This window comes from Panthera pardus, unplaced genomic scaffold (genome assembly GCF_024362965.1).
Source record: "Panthera pardus isolate Hobbes unplaced genomic scaffold, ASM2436296v1 HiC_scaffold_27, whole genome shotgun sequence".
Classification (NCBI taxonomy): Eukaryota; Metazoa; Chordata; class Mammalia; order Carnivora; family Felidae; genus Panthera; species Panthera pardus.
Genome location: NW_026526843.1, coordinates 84699666 through 84716023, shown reverse-complemented (window position 1 = coordinate 84716023; position 16358 = coordinate 84699666). Strand labels below are relative to the sequence as shown.

General features: G+C 45.9%; 1 pseudogene; it reads left to right on the top strand.

Annotated features, from left to right (window-relative positions):
* The first annotated feature begins 14099 nt into the window (after window positions 1-14099).
* On the top strand, window positions 14100-14616 carry LOC109248167 (signal peptidase complex catalytic subunit SEC11A-like; annotated as a pseudogene).
* The last annotated feature ends 1742 nt before the right edge of the window (window positions 14617-16358 follow it).

The following is a 16358-nucleotide window of genomic DNA, read 5'->3' as shown; positions in this document are numbered from 1 at the left end:
GCAGAGGGCGGGCTCGGTCGGGGGAGTGGCCCGGAAGAGCGCTTGGGAGCGGGCGGGGAGGGCGGGCGATGCGCGCAGTGGGAGAAACCCCGATGCCCGAGTCTCCTGAAATAAATCGTGTTACTCCCAGGGTGCGACCCGGGGCGTCCAGGGAGAGTCTGGTGTTTGCTTTTTGATAACACCGCGTAAAGTAGCCGAGCGTGTTGTTCTCTGTGCCGGCCGGTGTGCCAGCCGGTGGCAGCATGGCCTGCTGAAAAGGCCTGTAAGTGTCTTGAGGAAAGTTTTCTGGTTCCCGCCAGGGTCTGGGGAAAGAGGCCCAAGCGTGTGCTGCCCCTGGAGCTGCCTGCCACGAAGCAGAACTCTTTGGTCCGGGCACCGCAAGGTCCCAGCTCAGATCCACCGGATTGCTTCTGGGCCCGAGCCAGCGGGTGCCAGGCACTGTTGCGAGAAGCACGTGACAAAACCGTCGTGGAGCCGTCATAGGCATATGGGATCTCCATTGGAGCATACTGCTCTGTCCCTGTCTTTCCCTTTCCCCTGCGAGGTAACTGACATTCCCGGGTGGTTTGGATGCATCAGAGCCCAAACTTCCACCGCAGAGTTCTGGGAAGTGAGTGTCCCAAGCCTTGTGTAGGAGTCCCAGGAGAGAAGCCTGTTTGCCCTCAGGGGAGTGGGCATTGCCACCAGTGTCAGTTCTTTGCGCATTTGTAAGCGATGGCCAGTCCTCGAGAGACCATCGTATTTGTTTCTAGAGGAGAGGCGACCTGCTAACCTTTTCAGACATCGGTATCAGGAGACCAGAAAATTAATATGATAGTGTCCCAAGGACAGTAGAGAAACCCCCAACTGCAGAAGGATCTCGTCTTTGGCCTTAGTCAGACTGTCCCCATACCCTCATAACACAGGAGCAAGTTGATGGGCATGTGGTTGGTTATTGCTCACGCAGTGCCAGTTTTTCCTAGCAGTGAGTCAGGCGACTAGCAAGTAAGAAACACGCCAAGCTGGGGCGGCTGGGTGGCTCAGTCGGTTTCGTGTCTGACTTCGTCTCAGGTCGTGATCTCAGGGTTGGTGAGTTCCAGCCCGGCGTAGGGCTCCATGCTGGCAGCTCAGAGCCTGGAGCCTGCTTCAGATTCTGTGTCTCCCTCTCTCTCTGCCCCTCCCCTGCTCACGCTCTGTCTCCTTCTCTCTCTCAAAAAGAAGTAAACATTCAATAAAATTAAATTAAAAAAAGAAAGAAACGCCAAGGTGCCCCTCCAGCCCATACTATGCCCCATACTCAGCTCAGGCTTTCGGGTTCTTCCTGAGGATTACCTGGGCAAACAGCGATTGATGGTTCAATCAATCAAATCAGTTGATTGTATGTCTTAGAGCCCGGGACTTGACCCATGTCAGCCACCTGGCAAATGGTGGGTTTTTTGGTTCTCTCCCACAGACTGGAGAACATGCTGTTGCCCTTGCTGCACTTTCCTGCACCGTGGGCTCCCGTTTTGGTACCTTTTCCACAACTAGGCCTCTTGGTAAGGAACCATCTTCCCACCCTGCCTAGAATCACCACTCATCTCCAACTGAAAACATTTTTTTTAATGGCTGTTAATTAAGTTCAGATTCATTGTGAAGGGGTAACTCAGTGGAGCTTGGTTACTCAAGCTTTTGAAAGAAAAGCCTGTCTCCGGAGGATTGGCCCTTTTCTAGCTCCTGGGAGGCCGCCGCTAAGCCCCTGTCGTATTCTGCCCGATCAGAGTGTTTTTGGATTCCAGGCATCGCCGTCCTAGTTGGGCCAGATCGTTTATACAAAGATTGTGACTTGCGGTGAACATCTGTGTTTGTATGTGTGAGGCCCTGGGCCACACTGTGTTCGTTTGACGTCTGGGGGCTGTCGACTGAGTAGCTGAAGTCAGTCACGTGGTCATGCCTGCATGACCTCCAGTAGAGTCCCTGCACCCCAAGGCTTGGCTGAGCTCCCCTGGCCGGCAGCACTTAGCAGGTTTTGTGACGCACCATTCCTGGGAGAATTAAGCATTGACCCGCGTGACTCCTTTGGGAGAAAACAACTGATCTGTCACCACGGGTTTCTACTGGACGTCCCCCGTGTGCCTTTTTCCCCTTGCTGGTTGTCCTGTGCGTGCTGTCACTGTAATAGGTCATCACCGCGTATAAAGCAGCTCAGAAGGACTCGCAGGACTCTGAAAAGTAGAACAGCTTTCCTGAGTCCCAGGGAATCTTTGAGCCTGATGAGGGTCTCGGAGACCCGCCTCACGCTGTTGCTACAGGTGCTCAGATCGGTACACGCTCTACCGTGTGATTCAAGCATCCCAGTAGGTGGACCTACTGAACCCAGTTGGACTGGGCCCTTGGCAATCCCCAGGTTGCAGACCTGATCCGGAACATCCTGAGGGCACTCGGAGGAGCAAGCGCGTGCCCCGGGGCAGGAGCTGAGCAGGCTTGCTTTCTTGCCACGTTCTGCTGAGGGTCCCTGGCACCTACCAGAACACCTTCCTGGAGTTCTTCCCCGCAATGGCCAAGGTGACAGGCCCATGGCGCAATGCCTTGATGGGATTCTGCTCTTTGAACTGCATGAATTGCCCTAAAGAATGGAAGGCCAGTTGCAGGCGTTGGTCTCGGGGCTTGACTACATGGCCCTTTCTGCAGCTGGCCCTGCGGATTTCTGCAGGCAGGAGGGCACCAAGAGTGAGTGGCTGCTATAGTCAGAAATGAAGGTCTTTTCTCTTGTGGCAGTTCCTGCAGTCATTTGCGCTTTAAAGTCCCTTTCTATGGTTAAGTCACCATCTCCTCTGAACGTAACAGATGTTTTTGCCAAATATCTTTTCAATAGGTAACTTTTGTTGTAACACTGGTTCGTTCGTGTAGTAAAATTACTGCCTACAATCAAATATATTTTTACACTTCCGTCAGCTCTCTCTGTCTGGATTTCCTACTGGTTAATAATGTTGAAGCACAAAACCAAATTCTTTTTTAAAAAATTTTACTTATTTAGAGAGAGCGAGCAAGGGAGGGGCAGAGAGAGAGAGGGAGAGAAAGAACCCCAAGCGGGCTCTGTGCTGCTAGCACAGAGCCTGATGCGGGGCTTGAACCCACCAACCATGAGATGGTGACCGGAACCAAAACCAAGAGTGGGACACTCAATCTACTGAGCCACCCAGCTGCCCCCAAAACAAAATTATTCATGTCTATCTGCAGTGTGAATTTCACATGCTAAGCCAGAGATGACCCATGGGTGACAATGATTGAAATTTCATTTTGTTGTCTGTAATTATGATGAACAAAGTATGAGCTGTGGGTGAAATAACATACCCTAGATTCATACCCTCTCTGTTTTATATGAATTATCTGATGCTCGAGTAGGAGAGGAACACATTCCTCCCAATCTACATTCATTACATTCATAGGGGTTTCTCCAACGTGAATTCTCTCATGCTTGGCAACTGTTCGGCCACGTTTATATTTGGGATTTCCCAAATTTGGCACATTTGTAGGATTCTCCCCAGCAAGAATGGTCTCCTATTGGCATGGGTGAAGTCATGTCTAAAGGTCTTTTCTCATTCACCTCATGTATAGTTTCTGAGATGTGAGGATTGGCTAACTTAACACATTTGCAGGATTTCCCTCCAATGTGAATTCTCTAACATTAAGTAAGGTGTGAGTATTGGCAAAAAGCTTCCCATGTTCCTTACTTTATTTTTTTTTTAACATTTTTATTGTTTATTTTTGAAAGAGAGCACGAGTAGGGGAGGGACAGAGAGAGAGAGGGAGACACAGGATCCGAAGCAGGCTCCAGGCTCCGAGCTGTCAGCACAGAGCCCGACGCAGGGCTCGAACTCTAGAACCTGGAGATCATGACCTGAGCTGAAGTCGGATGCTTAACTGCCTGAGCCACCCAGGCACCCCATATGTGCCTTACTTTAACAAGGTTTCTATCCAATAGGAATTTTCTAGTGCTGAATAAATTGTAATCCAGAACTCAATGCATTTGCAAATTGATTTACACCCTAGGTTTTCTCTGTATCGTGTGTTCCCTGATGTTGAGTGAAGTCTAAGCATTATATGCAAGTCTTTGCCATGTCTTGAGTTAGGAGCGTTTTCATTTTTTTCTAATTTTTTAAGTTTATTCATTTTGAGAGAGAGAACGAGCGGGGGGAGGGGCAGAGAGAGAGAAGGAGGGAGAGGATCCCCAGCAAACTCCGTGCTGTCAGCACAGAGCCCAATGTGGGGCTTGAACTCACAAACTGCGAGATCATTACCTGAGCTGGAACCAAGAGGTGGATGCTTAACTGACCAAGCCACCCAGGCGCCCCAGGAGGATTTTCTTCAAAAGACAATCTCTGTCCTTGAGCAGACAAGTAGAATTCTTTTCATGTCCGTTTTATTTCAGGGGTTTTTCTTCTGCATAAGCAACTTGCTTTATTGTGACTAAATGTATTTGGGAATTTTTGATCCTACGTATAATATTGTGGCTCTCTAATTCCTTTTGTGAAAATGTTCTTGTTTAACAACCACTGACTGCAAATGGAAACCTTCCCCAGGTTTGTTACATTTGCCTCTTCTTTTTTCAGTGTTTTTCTTTAGTATGGATAACTCTCTTTTACCTGAAATGCTTCCCTTTTCCCCTCTGCATCTCAAATCAACCTTTGCATTCTCAGTTGTTTTTTTTCTGCAGTGAAAATTGTATCATTGTCCATATGCATGGACATCCTGGGTAGATAGCAACTAGGGACTTGGTAGAATCTAGACTAGCTGTCATGTGCCCGTCAATGATAGTAAACTACATATGCTAGGAAGAATGTTGCCCATCAAAAAGCAAGAATACAAACATTAAAAAAAATTTTTTTAAAGGGGGGCGCACCTGGGTGGCTCAGTCAGTTAAGCATCCGACTTACGCTTGGGTCATGATCTAGCAGTTCATGAGTTCAAGCCCCACATCAGGCTCTGTGCTGACAGCTCAGAACCCAGAGCCTGCTTCCCATTCTGTGTCTCCCTGTCTCTCTGCCCCTCCCCTGCTCATGCTCTCGCTCTCTCTCTCTCTCAAAAATAAAACATTAGAAAATGTTTAAAGCAAGAATACAACTGTAAATACACCTAAAAAGATGGCACATCATCTATATAAAAGAAAATAAACTGTGTTCCTGAATGTAAACTCAATACTGTAAAAGACCCATTGTCCATAAACCTAGGCCATGAATTTCAGGCAATTTGAATCAGTATCGTAAATAGGATCGAGGGCCTATAGTACAATCCTTTTCTCTTTTAGTTTAGCTTTAGTTTTAGAGGAGCGGGGAGAGGGGCAGAGGGAAAGGGAGAGAGAGAGAATCTCAGGCTCCGCATCCAGCACACAGCCCGATGTGGGGTTCCATCTCAACGACCGTGAGATCATGATCATGTGGTCATGACCTGAGCCGAAACCAAGAGTTGGGCCCTTAGCCAACTGAGCCACCCAGGCGCTGATACAATTCTTTATTTTAATTGGCAGGAAGTAAGATATGAAAACCACTAAGAATATTCTGAGGTTAGTTGTAATAAAGGCTTACAAGATATTATACCCCATTATGAGCTACAATAAGTAAACTATGTGACATAGGATGGAATTAAAGAGATCACTGAGGGGCGCCTGGGTGGCTTAGTTAAGCATCTGACTTCAGCTCGGGTCATGATCTCACGGTCCATGAGTTCGAGCCCCAAGTCGGGCTCTGTGCTGACAGCTCGGAGCCTGGAGCTTGCTTCGGATTATCTCTCTCTCTCTCTCTCAAAAATAAATAAACATTGGGGCGCCTGGGTGGCTCAGTCGGTTAAGCATCCGACTTCAGCTCAGGTCATGATCTCACAGTCCATGAGTTCGAGCCCTGCATTGGGCTCTGTGCTGACAGCTCAGGGCCTGGACCTGCTTCGGATTCTGTGTCTCCCTCTCTCTCTGCTCCTCCCCCATTCATGCTCTGCCTCTCTCTGTCTCAAAAATAAATAAATGTTACAAAAATAAACATTAAAAAAAATTTTTTTTAAATCACTGAAACAAAAAATCAGAATCAAGTGTATGAAACACTAAATGTATAAAGCTCAGCTAACAACAGTATGAAAAAATGAACTGAGAAGGGAATTTGACTTTATATAAAGTTTTATAAATTTACTTAATGCTAAGTTGTAATGGTTGACAAGTCCATAAAAGAGGTCCAGTGTATTTCATGCATATATGGGAAATTATATGTGATAAAAATGTTGGGTAAACAAAAACAACCTGAAGCCATAAAGTAAATCCTAGACTTCAGTAAAATATCTTTAAAATCCAAAAGAAGGGGCACCTGGCTGACTCAGTCAGTAGAGCAGCTATCTGATTGTTGATCTCGGGGTTGTAAGTTCAAGCCCCACACTGGGTGTAGAGATTACTTAAAAAACATTTTTTAAGACATGGATATTTCTGATAGCCAAATAGAATTAGAATAAACATTATCAAATCCAAAAGCGAACACATGCCACAAAAAAAAAATCAAAAGACCAACTGTACCTTGGGGAAGATATTTGCAACATTTATGGTGAAGAGTTCATATCCCCAATAAACAATGTCCCCACAAACTGTTATATAAAAGAGAATATGCAAATGGTGACGAATATGAAGAGGTAGGTCACAGAACATGAAAAAAAAGTCATTATTTTGACATTAGTTTTGTTTTTATTTTGAACGATAAACCATGTGGTTATAGTTTCCAAGGTGGAAGAAAGGAAGTTCATATTTGAGGAGGAAGCATGATGAATCTCATGTCCACATCTGACTCTGACTTTTTTCTAAGCTCTAATTCTACATTTCCCCTTGCCTGATGCACTTAATGCATGGAAATCGAATTCACAAATCTATGAAGACCCAGACAAACTCATCATATTTTTAATCACACAGTAACATATGATCATTGCATTAAAATTACTGAGAAGAGGGGCACCTGGGTGGCTCAGTGGATTAAGTGTCCAACTTCGGCTCAGGTCACGATCTCGCGGTTCGTGAGTTCGAGCCCCGCGTCAGGCTCTGTGCTGACAGCTCGGAGCCTGGAGCCTGCTTCAGATTCTGTGTCTCCCTCTCTCTCTGCCCCTCCCCCACTCAACACTCAGTCTCCCTGTGTCTCAAAAAATGAATAAGCATTAAAAAAAATTTTTTTTAATTACTGAGAAGAAACTGGAATCTTTTACTTTGCTGGCAGGAATGTAAAAAGGGACAGCCACTTTGGCACACAATTTAGCAGTTCCTCAAAAAGTTAAACGTAGAGTTACCATATGACCCAGCAATTTCACTCCTAGGTGTACACCCAAGAGAATTGAAAACGTGTTCCCACACACATACGCACACGCACGCGCACACACACACTTGTACACAAATGTCCATAGCTGTGTTATTCCTAGAAACCAAAAGTGGAAACACAACAAATGTCAATGAAGCGACGAATAGATAAACAAATGGTGGTATATCCATGCAATAAAATATCACTTAGCCACGAAAAGGAATGACACTGATACGATATCCAGTGTGGATGAACCTTGAAAACATTGTAAGTGGAAAAAGCCACACACAAAAAACCCACATAGTATATTATTCCATTTATAAGAAATAGCCAGCAGAGGGGCATCTGGGTGGCTCAGTCGGTTGACTGCCCCACTTCGGCTTATGTCATGGTCTCATGAGTTCAAGCCCCACATTGGGCCTACTGCTGTCAGCGCAAAGCATGCTTGGAATCGTCTGTCCCCCTCCCTCTCTGTCTCTCCCCCACTTGTGATCTCTCTCTGTCTCTCAAAAATAAAAATAAACAGAGCATAACACCACAACAAAGTACCACAACTGGAAATTTATTGTCTCACAGTTCTGGAGACCAAAAATCTGAGATCAAGCCGTCGTCAGGGCCCATGCTCCCTCTAAAGGTCCTAGGGAAGGATTTGCTCCAGACTTCTCTCCTAGCTTATGATAGTTCTTTGGCTTGTGGCAGCATGAATCTAAACGAATCTTCACGAGTGTTCTGTGTGTGTGTGTGTGTGTGTGTGTGTGTGTGTGTGTGTGTTTGGCACGATATCGTGAATATACTAAATGCCACTGAGCTGAACACTTTCAGGTTTTTTTTTAAGTGTTTGTTTTAGGGGCGAGAGTGAACACGAGACAGGGAGGGGCAGAGAGAGAGGGAGATAGAGAACTCCAAGCAGACTCTGCGCTGTCAGCACAGAGCCCGAGGCGGGGCCGGAAGTCACGAAAACCGCGAGATCGTGACCTGAGCCAAAACCAAGAGTTGGTCGCTTAAGTGACTGAGCCACCCAGGCGCCCCAGAACTGAATACTTTGTAATAGCGAAGTTTATGTTACGCGAGTAAAATTTAATTTAACAATGACAAAAACACCTTAAATCTTCCGGTAAGGTTGTCTTTTTCAAGCATGGGTATGTTGTTATTCCCCACCACTTCTTTATGAGTTCCTGATAGGACAGGGATTTTTGTATAGATTGTACCTCACTGCCTAGAATACTGTTGGGAACATAATAGATGCTCCGTAAACATTTGTTGAATGAATAGATAAATGGGAGGTTTCATACCTTGTCTTAAATTTGTGCATTTCAGAAGTATCTTAAAAATATGTAACCCTTGGGGCGCCTGGGTGGCGCAGTCGGTTAAGCGTCCGACTTCAGCCAGGTCACGATCTCGCGGTCCGTGAGTTCGAGCCCCACGTCAGGCTCTGGGCTGATGGCTCGGAGCCTGGAGCCTGTTTCCGATTCTGTGTCTCCCTCTCTCTCTGCCCCTCCCCCGTTCATGCTCTGTCTCTCTCTGTCCCAAAAATAAATAAAAAACGTTGAAAAAAAAAATATGTAACCCTTAAAACGAATCTGCTTTTATTTATTTATTTTTTAATGTTTATTTATTTTTGAGAGAGAGAGACAGAGTGTGGCTAGGGGAGGGGCAGAGAGAGAGGGAGACCCAGAATCCGAGGCAGGCTCCAGGCTCCGAGCTGTCCGCACGGAGCCCGACGTGGGGCTCGAACCCACGATCCGTGAGATCATGACCTGAGCTGAAGTCAAATGCTTAACTGACTGAGCCACCCAGGTCCCCCTAATCTGCTTTTAAATACAGTCAAACCAGTGTTTTGTCTTCCCACTGCAGAAATCCTCTCATGACCTTAGTAGAGAGGGATGACAAGGTCTAATTCAGGCTCAGAACTGTACACAGAGCTTTTTAACGAAATATAAGAGGAAAGTAGCAGAACTCATCATCCCTAAAATATTTCTCTCAGATGGACTTTCTGACCATCCGCCCACGTTCCTACTCTGTCAGTACTTGCTTTTGGGTTCCCATTTTCCCAACGGCTCTCCTCCCTTTCATGTAACCTCTCTGAATGGTTCCCCCTTTGGCTGAATCCAACCAGAAACCAGAAGGCAAGGGAGCCTGGTCGATGTGGAAGCCAGCCTCCTAAGACACACAGGCAAGGTAGAGAAGGGTGATGAGTGGGTCTGTAGAAGCACGCAGAGATATCCAGCTCAGATACAAGGAGATCAAATTTTCCGAGTAGAGTTGTCAAGAGGTGGAACCCTATGTTCATTGCTGAATTGTTATCCCTAATGGAGGCAAAGGTCACCTTTGGGCCTTGAATCCCATGTCTACCAGTTGTTGGATGGGGATTGCCGTTGGAGATGGCGCATAACTTTGGTTAAGTAACTTTTTTCATCCAAGGACAATGCCTGGACGGAGACTCAGATGAGAGTTACTGGCTACCAAATCTCTAAGCAGCTGAAAGAATGAGGACCTTAGTTCTAAAGGGGGAGACGTCTGAGAGGCACGCCACTGCAGGAGCTGGAGTGAGGGCCAAGGGAATGATGGAAAAGGAAGGCAAGAAGAATTAAAGACTAAAGAACTAGTGATGGGTTCTTTAGATTTTCAGTGATCGATGAGAACTTTCCCTTACAGTAACTGCCTATGAGTGAAAATGATGTGCCTTCATATCCTCCACTGGAGTACAGGGTCTCTGTCATGAGTCCGGACAGACAGACAAAAGCCTCACAAAGAAGAAAAGCCTGGGAGAAGACCCTGGAGGAGAAAATGTCTTCTTTTTTAACACTTTTATTTTTAATTTTTAAAATATTTTTATATTTTATTATTGTTGAGAAAGAGAGAGAGAGAGAGAGAGAGAGAGAGAGAACGTGGGGGAGGGGCAGAGAGAGGAAGACAGAGGATCTGAAGTGGGATCCACACTGACAGCAGCGAGCCTGACGCGGGGCTGGATCCCACGAACCGTGAGGCCATGACCTGAGCCGAAGTCGGACGATTAACCAATTGAACCACCCAGGAGCCCCTCTTATTCTTCTTTTAAGTTTATTTATTTATTATTATTATTATTAGAGGGAGAGAGAGAGAGAGAGCATGCATGAGCAAGGAAGGGGCAGAGAGAGAGGAAGACAGAGAATCCCAAGTGGGCGCCACGATGTCAGCACAGAACCCAACATGGCGTGATCCCATGAACTGTGAGATCATGACCTGAACTGAAATTAAGAGTCGGACGCCCAACCAACTGAGCCATCAGGCACCCCAGGAGAAAAGTTCTTCTAAGGCAAGTTTTGTTTTGTTTTGTTTTGCTGTGTTTTGCTCTCATCACTTCCTATCATATCATGGTCAAATGTCTTCTTCATCTGACACCAGTCAAGCCCGGTCAAAAGGATGAATTCCTAGTTGGCTAAGGATTTTTATCACACGTGGATATTGAATTTTTTCAGATTTATTTTGCATCAGTTGATCTTATCAAGACTTTTACTAGAACGTTAATATGGTCCGTTACATCGATAGGTTTTTTTTTTTCATATGTCAAACCTTCCTTGCATTCCTGGAATAAAATATATTTTTTCTATATTACCGGATTTGGTTTGTTAATATATTATTGTGGATTTCTGCATCCCTTGTTCATGAGGGATACTGGTCTGTACTTTTCATTCTTTCTTTCTTTCTTTTTTTAAAAGATGTTATTTTTGGGGAGCCTGGGTGGCTCAGTCGGTTAAGTGTCTGACTTCGGCTCAGGTCATGATCTCGCGGTCCGTGAGTTCGAGCCCCGCGTCGGGCTCTGTTCTGACAGCTCAGAGCCTGGAGCCTGTTTCGGATTCTGTGTCTCCCTCTCTCTCTGCCCCTCCCCTATTCACGCTCTGTCTCTCTCTGTCTCAAAAATAAATAAACATTAAAAAAAAATTTAAAAAAAAAAATGTTATTTTTAAGTCATCTCCACACCCCATGTGGGGCTCGAACTTAACAACCCTGAGATCAAAAGTCTCACGCTCTACTGACTGGGCCAGCCGGACACCCTTATACTTTTCTTTATTTATAATCAATTCAGTTGCCTGGGTTACAGTGCTCACATCTTACATTTCTTTCTGGGAGGTCCCGACATCCTACATGTCCCTTGCCCAGTTCCAAAACTGTTAGACCAACACAACGTACCTATCTCTAGATTTACATGACAATTAGCCTCTTGATAAGGGAAGGCTAATTTAGTGCTTCACTCAAAATGAATTTTCTCAGAACCAATACATAAAAAGTAGAAACCATGGGGGCGCCTGGGTGGCTCAGTCGATTGAGCGTCCGGCTTCAGCTCGGGTCGCGATCTCACAGTTCGTGAGTTCGAGTCCCGCACTGGGCTCTGTGCTGGAGCCTGCTTCGGATTCTGGGTCTCCCTCTCTCTCTGCCCCTCCCCTGCTCACGCTCTGTCTCTCTCTCTCTCTCAAAATAAAAATAAACGTCAAAAAAAAATAAAACAAAAAAAATCTATCTGACGTACACTCTCTTTTCTCCCTAACGTATGTGTATAATCAGTAAATGAAGCATTTATAAGGAACATACAAACAATGCTTACTCATGACCCTGACAACGTCTGGTCCAACTATCAACCTCAGTGCTACACAGGCAACGATTTCATTCCTTTTCTTCTCCTTGGCGTCAGTCTCTGTATTTCTCAGACCATCTTGGTGACCTGGTCCTGTCTTGGTCAGACTACAGTGAGTTTCCTTGTCTTCCTGAAAGACACCGTGGCCCGGTGCTTAAAAGCACGTGCTCTGGAGCCCAAGTGCCTGAGTCTGAAGCCTGGCTCTGCCACTTCCAAGCTGTGTGGTCTTAGGCAACTTAATGAAAGTGTCTGTGCCTCAGCTTTCCCATCTTATGGAGTTGCCATGTAGAAGAATAAGAAGTATACCTGCTTCTTTTTCTTCTCATTTTTTTTAATGTTTATTTATTGTTGAGAGAGAGAGACAGAGACAGAGACAGAGCATGAGTGGGGGAGAGGGAGGAAAAGAGAAAGACACAGAATCTGAGGCAGGCTCCAGGCTCTGAGCTGTCAGCACAGAGCCCACGTGGGGCTCGAATTCACGAGCCATGAGCTCATGACTTGAGCCGAAGTCGGACGCTCAACTGACTGGGCCACCCAGGCGCCCTATCAGTATTTATGTATTTATCTAAATAAATCAGTGCCTATTTGTATATAGATACAGAGTAAGCATCATGTAAGTGTTAGCTATTATTGTCATTATTTCAAAGTGACTGAGATCCTCTTGAATGCAGTGTCGATGGCCTTTGCCAGCTTCCCCATTTGTCTATGATGCTCACTGACATTCTCCAGTCTTGGTTTCTCTCCAGAGTCAACCTCTCTTCTGCCTTCCCAGTCCCCTGCCAAAAACAAAACTGTTGGGACAGGCAGTATCATCATTCAGTCTTTTGGGGTTTTTTTTTTTTTTTTTGGTTTTCATTTGTTTACGTGTTTATTTTGAGAGACGGAGAGTATGCACGTGCACGTAGTGGGGGGAGGGGCAGAGAGAGAGGGAGAGAGAGAATTCCAAGCAGACTCCATACTGCCAGCACAGAGCCCGACGTGGGGCTCAATCTCACAAACTGTGAGATCGTGACCTGAGCGGAAATCAAGAGACAGACACTTAAGCAACTAAGCCACCCAGGTACCCCATCATTCACAGGCAAATTGCCCCGTGTCAGTTCTGGGGAGAGACCCGCCGGCCGTGGGGGACGAACGCCCACGAGTGAAGCTAATTCTGCTGTCTTTTATCTATGTAAGTTACACGCTGTTCCATCCAGTGTTCGACTAAATTGTATTTCCCTTGGCGACTCCAATCCCAAGATGCAGTGGGCAGAAGTGTTTGGAATCCTCCCCTGGGACTGGCAACTGGTGCACGGGGTTCTCCTCCGCAAAAGCAAAGCAAAACAAAGCCAAAAAATCCCACTCAGGAATTTCATTTGCAAGAATGACAGGTAGACCTGGGAGGCGCTGGCGTCACGAACTCCTGGCTTTAGTTCCAGCCCAACAGAAGCTAAGTCACCCCGACCGGGTCACCGACTCTCCTTGAGGTTTCTCTCTGGCGTGAGAACACCAAAAAAAAAAAAAAAAAAAAAAAAGCAAGGATAGGAATGCATGTCTCGGGGCCTGAATAAATGTTAACTCACAGCACAAGCAAAGATTCACGCACCTTTGGCGATGAGGATTTTCTGTTATATTTTCTTGGTGGGTCACTCAGGGGTGATGAATTAAGACTTATGGAGTGAGCATACATCTATCCTACACCACTGTGCCGGGTACCGTGACAAGTATAAAACAGACAATGGGCTACTGGGCAGAAGACAATGCTCTTGGCATAGAGAGAGGTTACCAGTATCGCAGAGGGGCCGGACCCTGTCTAAGCTTAACAATGCAACATGAGCGGGAGGGTAATAAACGCACATCAGGGACTTGAGAGGAACAACAGAGAATTTCCAACTGAAATTGGAGAAGGCTTCACAGAGGAAGTGGCAGTTTTGAGCAGGCAGAGATGGAAATGAGGGTAAGAGGAGGGAAGGACGCTGTAGGCAAAGGAAATACAAGTCCAGAGATGGAAAAGGAATGAAGGGCAGGGTAGGAAACACGGAATTGGTATCCAGGGAAATTGGGGGGGGGGTGGAGACAGGGTGGAAAGATGGCCTAACTTGGATTTTGGTCTTCAGACATTGGCCACAACTGAAGGATTAAGAGAGAGGGCAGGTCAGGCTGAGCGATGCACTTTAAAAAGTTAACTAGCTGAGGCCCTCTCCGCTGCCCGTGTCGCCCTCGCCGGCCCCACCATGCCGTCTCTAGATTTTGTGGACCGTGTGCGGTAAATGCGTAAGCACCTGCTATATTATCAAGTCCTAAATTTTGAAATGATCGTCTCCTCGGCGCTAATGATCTGGAAGGGGTTAAAGGTCATCTGGAAGGGGTTAACAGCGTGGAACCTGCATTTCACAGAGGAGATACTCTCTTTTTAACCAATCGAGTTGAAGATCCCACCCGAGAGGGAGAAATTATCGTTTTCAAGGATAGAAGGAAGAGAGATTCGTATAGTTCACCAAGTCTTGAAGATTCATGAAAAGCAAAATAGACCCGTCAAGTTTTTGACCAAAGGAGATGATAATGCGGTCAGTGACCGAGGCCTCTATTTAACAAGGACAACACTGGCTGGAGAAAAGAGATGTCGTCGGGGGAGCAAGGGGATTTGTCCCTTGTATTGGGATTGTAACGATCCTCATGAGTAACTAGCCTCGGTTTAAGTATGCAGTACTCTTTTTGCTGGGTTTGTCTGTGCTGGTCCATCGTGAGTAAGAAGTCTGCCTTGCTGTTCCTGGAAGGTGCGGTACTTTTCATTACTGAATGTTTGGAGTAGGGTATTGGCCTCTGATTGGTGGAGTGGCGAATACACAGGTTGGCACTTCTTGCTTGCTAGCAATGGTTTGCATTCGTTTCTGTTTCCACACCAGGGTGTGGGTGGGTGGGTGCATGGGCGGCATGGTGGGCACTCGAGGGGACTCTCGATCACGGGATTTCATATGTTGCCATTGTCACACTTCCACATTTTTGTACGTTGGTGAATTTTTTATATTAGGAGGTTGAGCCGAAACATAGTTAACCAGCTGACATGCAGACCAATGGAATATAATAACGAATCCAGAAATAAACTTTCACATTTATGGTCAGTTGATTATCAACAAGGGTGCCAAGACAAGCCAAGGGGAAAGGAAAGTATTCCCAGCAAATGGTGCTGGGAAAATTGGATATCCATATGCAAAAGGATGAAGAAAACATAGGAGGAAGCTTCATGACATTGATTTGGGGATACGACATAAAAAGCATAGGCAACAAAAGAAAAATTAATTAGACTACATCAAATTTTTAAAAAAGGTTTTTGTGCACCGAGGGACACTATTAACAGAGTAAAAGGGCAACCCACAGAATGGAAGGAAACCTTTGCGGATCATATACGTGATACAAAATAATATCTAGAATGTATAAAAACTCTGGCAGCTCAATGACCTCAAACACACGTGGGTTCGAGCCCGGCATCGGGCTCTGTGCTGACAGCTCTGTGCTCTCTGGCCCCTCCCCTGCTCTCTCTCTCTCTCTCTCTCTCTCAATAAATAAACTTAAAATTTTTACCAAAAAACAGGTACAGAGTTTCAGTTTAGGAAGATGAAAATTTCTGGAAATGGACGGTGGTGATGGCTGCCTAACAACGTGAATGCCACTGAACAACATACTTAAAAATGGTTAAAATGGTAAATTTTATGTTATGTGTATTTGAACACCATTTTTTTTTTAAAAGTGAAGCCGGCAATAGTGCGGGTGAGGAGAGGAACCTGAGACAAGTGGTTCTGCCGGAAGGAAGTGGCCACGTTCCCGATTTGACACAATGCAGTCTGGACCGCAACCATCTGAATGCAGACAGGAGCCCTCTGGGCCTGATGGATTCAGGCTCAGAAGTTCTATGTTGACAGATTTTCACTCCCTTTCCCAATGTGAAAACTTTTGGAGGCTGACGTTTGGAGGTAATATTCGTTCACTGCTGTCTGGTGAAGAAATAGTCTGAAGTCAACCCACACGATTACTTGTGCTTCCTGGACTGTATCTACTTTTTTTTTAAATTTATTTTAATGTTTATTTATTTTTGAGAGAGAGACTGAGCTGAGGAGGGGCAGAGAGAGAGAGAGGGAGACACAGAATCCGAAGCGGGCTCCGGGCTCCGAGCTGTCAGCACAGAGCCCGACGCGGGGCTCGAACTCACAGACCGCGAGATCATGACCTGAGCCAAAGTCGGACGCCCGACCGACTGAGCCACCCAGGCATCCCTGACTTCAACAACCTTGACTCAAAGCGCCAAGTGTTATCACTGCAGTAGCAGCAACTTGTTAAACAGTTTCCTTGAGGTGTAATATACATGCTATAAAATGCACCTGTGTTAAGTGTACTTCCTCCTTCCCAGTTTGCCATTTATTTCTTTTTCTTGCCTAATTGCCCTGGCTACGACATCCAATACAATGTGACATGGAAGTGGCAAGAGTGAACATCCT